Genomic DNA, 6081 nt, shown 5'->3' on the forward strand with positions numbered 1-6081 from the left:
CGTGTCAGTTTTATTTCGCTTTCGGAAAGATATTTGAGCGAGTTGGCATCGGAAGCGGAGGTTTCGCAAAATATGTCCGCTGACCCGCAACGTTGTGCACGAAAGTTAATAACCGTGGGGAGTTTGGGGATTCCTATTGGGGTCACTCACACCGAACGAACTGTACCGATGGTGTTTTTGTGGGTATATTTTTAGTACGTTAATTAAACTCGCCACTGATCTGGAGTGATGCGATTGCGACGAACGGGCATATTGGCATATTATCGACAACCTACGAGCACTAAAATCACGATTGGCAAAGCACTCGAACACGCGTTTGCTGGCACTGTTGGACCGTGTGCTCACCAATACCACGCGTGCTTGTTATTGTTACAGGGCGCGTATTGGCCCAACGCGGTGTAATATTGCTATAGAAATAAACAAACCGTTTGCTATTTCTTCACCAGCACAGAAACGACCACACGCGCGGTATCACCGTTCTACACTCCGCACATGGTGTGTGTTTGACAACTAAGTAGACCTGCAGCGTTACGTGGCGTTACACCGTGTCACTTTGGTAGATAGGCTCAGTGTTTTTTTTGGCAATCCTACCAGGCCCTGTACACTGACACACACTGATTTTCGATATGCAGATTAAGAAACCACTCCACTACGGCACAGACCATACGCATACACGCACTCTCCCCTACCAGCTCCACTGAGTGACGACGGCTAAGTAGCTCATTTTGTTCTGCCAAGAATTGACACAACGAACGTGACGTGCTGACCGGCAGGGTGGTGGGGTGACGGGGGGACAAGGAAGGGATAAACTTCACACTACACACAGGCACACTCACGCACGCACGCATACACACACACGTACAAGTGCCTTATTTGCCTCGTGTACTACTCGCGTAACGTACCGCGCACTCAAAACGGAAAACAGAAAAATGTCCGTAACGACATCAACGCACCAATAATAACAATAGTTCGATACGGTTACAGCGAAGCGTCACCCCATGCTTTTGCACCGTTGGCCGTCGTTGCAGATGTAAAGCGATGCGTACCGTCCTCGCGGGAATCGTCGTCCTCATTAGTGGTAGCCGGGGCCACTGCTATCGTGCGCTTTTGTGGGTACCATTCGGGCACCCTTCCCCGGTTCCGGTTCCGTATTGCACACTGCACACTCGGTCCTGGCGCACGGTTCTCCACACATGCACACAAACGCTCTACACTGTTACCACCACACGTTCGCTCGGCACCGCGTAAGGTTATGTTTCCCTGGCAGCCAAAAAGCTGACACCATTGTGGGGCATGTTGTTGTGCTACGATCACATATACACACACACACACACACACACACACACGTTTTCTCTGTATTGCAATGCACCTGTCTCACTGCTGCACGGGCCTGCCAAGGATTAAAGGAAGCACGACGATTGCTTTCGGCAGTGAAGTCACCATTTCCCCGGATACCGAATGTTACGTTCACGACGTTGCGTTACCGTTGCTCGCTCACTAACTTGCTCACCGCTCACTCACTCGCTCACTCGCTCGCTCGCTCGCTCGCTGTAGTCTTAGACCTGTTTCGCTCGCTCACTAATTAGCACTCACTGCTCGGGGACCAGGGCTCGCACTCACACTAAACCACGGCACGACGAAGGATCATGGATTGACGGCTGGGTGGCTGCTTCCTTGACGTCGTCGTATCACATCCAGGCACGTTTGACGTGACAAGGTCCAACTGCTGCTCGTTCCCGGACGGACGCGTATTGTCCGAGCACAGCTCAACCCGATGGATGCAATGCCGCTGCCACCGATCGCTGATAGCCATTGTTTGTTGCCGCTGCACACGCTGGAACGTTGCCACCGTCACAGCGCATATCGTTTCAGGGCGCCGTTACACCTTCATGGGGGACTTCGAACTTATTGTGCGAGCTTCGTTGTAGTGTGTATCGGTGCGTTACGCGAACGTAACCACGATCCCGAAAGGCCTTACTGCATTGCTTCTCGACCCCTGCTGTTTGGCGGCCCCAAGCGGTTAAAGGTTCGACGGTAAAGTTTTTGTACCACAACGCATCGCGATGCCTGCTGATGATGCTGACTGCTCCGTTCGCGTGACAAACAATGACAACCTGTACTGTAGCGAGCGATCTGTGCTATTTCTCGACGACGGGCTATTAATTGAATCTTGTCTCTTCACTCTGGCTTCGTTGATGGTTATCTGCGTGGCAACACTGCTACGGGCTGCTACTGCTAGTCGTCCAGCGCTTCATTCCATTCCAGGGCCTGTTCTGTTGATGGAATTAGATTAGGGAGAAAAACAAAAACGGAAAGGATAGGATAAATAAGTGACGAGCTCTTACGCTAGGCCCTAGGCCACAGGTCGTCCCGTGGCTGAGGACTCGCAAGTGATAGAATTAACCCATCCCCACCCCAGGGGGGCGGCACTTTGTCGAGTCCTGCGAGTTCGCGCGGTGCAGGTGTGTTGCGGTCCCTTCCAAATGTAATCTAAATTTAAAGCACCGGCATTGTCGTTTGTGTTCAGGTGGAATCGGAACACACCGCGAGCTAGTCATTTGAATCAGTCGACTTCTCCCTCACCGTGGCTTATGTAAATGTCGCCAGTGCCATAAGCTATTCGGCAGGAAATGAACATACTTTATCTTTTGCACAAAACACTGGTGACAGCTTTTTTTTGTTGTTAATCCAACGCAAATCCCTACCCCTAAACACGTCAAGGTTATATTTGGCCAATCCAGTATTCCCCAACATGTACACCGCGCAGAAGAAACTATTTTCAATTTCCACACTACAAAAGGGTTCGAATGTGACGAATTTCCGGAAGGTTTGACGAGAGATATGACAAAGAAAGTATGTCATTTTATGTACAACTCACTGCTCTGTACTACTTCAAGGCTAACCATGTGAAGTTGGCGTGAGTTTCTAAAGCTAAAGCTGACGAGCATAGGTACGCTGTACTTGGTTGCGTCTTGCCAGTCGCTTTTCGTCATGCCGAATTTTCGTCAAATGCTCGTCAAATAGATTACTCAACATTTATTTCTCACTTAACGAGCTGGGCACTACAACAACGACGGCACGCGGCAGGGAACATAAGGAAGAATGTTAAAGGAAGAATCGAGCTGGTGTGCTGAGTTGCTAAGGATGGCGCACTGGTTCAATATAAAGTTGTGAACGCACGTACCAAGTTACTGTTAATGCTAACAGTCGAACGTGACATTTACTTGTGACGATTATGAATGGAACGTGCACATCATCGCCAACTACTCGCGACGGTGTGCTCGGTAGGCTATTTCCGGGACCGGGACTCCAAACCGCCTCCCCTTCCCGGGGGAATCGTCTTACCCCGCAGACGCGAACGCGGCGCTAGACTACATAAATATCATTTAACCGGTCGAGCAACGACAAACTGCCGCATTTGCTGTAAATCATTTGCTTCTTTATACGATTTTCCATGGCTTCCGCAGTCGCTGCCTTCGGTAGGGTATTTCCTGTTCCTGCCGCTGTTGATTGACAGACCGCTCGATGTTGGGGGTTTTGAGCATTTTTAGCTCATCGTCCGGGAAACAACTCTATCTAAGACTGTGCGATTTCATTGGGCGGTTTGGTGCCAAAAAAGAACGTCCTTATTAGTTCAACGACATCAATGCTTTATTGCAGTGGAGGATCATTTCCCTTGGAGGCCCAGATCATGATCAGTATGATCATTTTTCGAACAGATAAAAAATACGAAATCAAAAATCCCGTTCAAGAAATAGAATACATGAATAGGTTGAAGTGAAAGGGAATATAAGGATTCACGGGGCGGCCAGATAGTGTATTGGTAGCGCAGGCGGCTGCACACGACAGGACCACGAGACATTTTCATCTGGACCACCACACCTCCGTACGCAGCACTGACTATCCCACGGGTAAATAAATTAAAAAAAGCCAGAAATGGTAGGCTTCAACATCCTGAGGATTTCGCGCCGATAAAGAAGAAGGAGTTTGAGTACACTGCGTACTTCTGGATCATTGGAACAGCACGATAGACAACTAATAACCCAACCAGACATCACCTGCAATTCCTTCCAGCAATATCCGTCCCCGGTTGCATTGCAGTTGTTTTAAGATTGATTTAATGTCGGGAATTGCTAATAAGTGCATCTAGGTTAGTGAATGAATATGGAACAGATTCCGGGGTGCTGCTTTTGGGAGAAGAAATTATAAAACAACACAAGATCACTCATTCGTAGCGAATGCGCCTCTCTCCATCTCTTTCTGTCTAGGCAAAATTCCATCCATTAGGTCGAATGAGTAGTGCACGAACTTTTCACGCTAAACCAACAGAATAAAAGACGAAAACTTCATATTATCGCACCGCATTCCCGGTGGTCCGTCGTAGTGTTTGTGCAGTGTTCATAAATTTATTCCGGCTTCCGTTTTCTCGGCTGCCAACATAATAATCATGAGCACATGAATATGGGAAATATCCCCACTGCTACCACTGCTCCATGGTGCAAAATGGAGGGTGTTGGTGCTTCGGTCTTTGCGACACAGTTGACACATAATAGGTTCCTATTTAAATTGCAGATTCCGAAAATCTAGCCCCCGCTCAATCCAGCATAAGTCCTCTTAGAGGGTGGCTTTAAAGCTCATCATTCAAATCGTGCATTCATCGGATCATCTGAGTTTTGGGCTGGGATTCATCGGCATGACTAACAGAACAGCCCGGGTGGAACCGACACCGAAACCTTCACTGACCTCCCGATCCCGATCCCCCAACCGACCACCCCTTCTAGGCTGGCGATGCGTATCGTTGATTGGGAAAATATTTACCGGCTTCTTAAGTTTCACTGCCTTTCATAATAATCCCCTTTGGAGTTTTGTGTCGCTTCCTTGGCTAGAAACTTCCACCCTTCCCACTGGTGACCGTCTTCTTCCCTTCGCCCACTGCTGTTAGGTTAATGGGGCAAACGTTTTGATGACGTTTTTTTTGGGAGCGGGTTCGAATTTTAAAACCGCGGGCCGGAAATGGTTTTCCGAGCCGTTTTTATGTCCGAATAGCACAAGTGGATTTTGTCGGACTATCAGGGGCAAAATTATGGAGAGTCTAGGACAAGGAGCACAACTAAATTACCTCTTTTTACAAATGTTTTGCTCCATAAATCACACTTGGTCAAGTGGCGGGAGGGTGGGGGTGGGAAGTTAATCAATACACTCGGAGCCCGGCAGCCAACCGTAACTAACCCGTTTTTAACGAGCTGATAAGCCCCGACCTCGAGCTGTTTTGGGGAGGGTTTTTCTGCTCATTTGAATATGCGAGTGAACGGATTTTGCCGAGATTTGCGGCGTGCTTTTTCTCGAGTTTTCGTTTTGGGCAAGATGTGGCCATTGTCAGGCGGGCCCCCAAATGTTGGGGTGTACTGGCGAAATTCATCATAATAGAATTACTTGCTAAAAGGAACTCTCCTACCACATCTATTTGCGCTGGCTGATCTTTTGTCCTCCCGAATTTTCACAACCCAATTCCACCCCCCAATTTCCGAATGGAGCTACAAAAGCTACAAATAGCCAGTATTTGACTTGCAGCGTGCCTGTTTCCGTGCCTATTGTTCTTTTCTGTCTCTTCAAGTACCATCGGGGAGTGCTTGCAAAAGCCAAACCAAAAGCGAACAATAAAAAAGGCACAATAAAACATCAACCACCACTCGTCTACCGCCACGCATCCCCATCGACAATAACAACGGAGGGAATCATTGGACCATTCCAGCCCGAAAAAACGGCCAAATGTTTCGTTCGATGGAACAAATACACGCTATTGAAACAACACGGAATATGCCCCTGACCTCAATCGTTGTAATCGATGTTTAACATTTGAGTGAAACGAGACCGTTGCAGCTCCGCTTCGGTTGCTCGGATAGCCGGACGGTTTATGCTGATTATGCAAAGGCCACCTAAAAGGGGGGAGGACGTACCGGGTCCTACGCCAAGGATCGAAGTACACACGGAGTCAAAAATCTCGCCGAGTTCCAAATGGCACTGGCAGGAACGGATCGCCCTGAGGAACAACTACAATTACGGGCTGCAGCTCAGATAAAA

This window comes from Anopheles moucheti, chromosome 2, assembly GCF_943734755.1.
Source record: "Anopheles moucheti chromosome 2, idAnoMoucSN_F20_07, whole genome shotgun sequence".
NCBI classification, from domain to species: domain Eukaryota; kingdom Metazoa; phylum Arthropoda; class Insecta; order Diptera; family Culicidae; genus Anopheles; species Anopheles moucheti.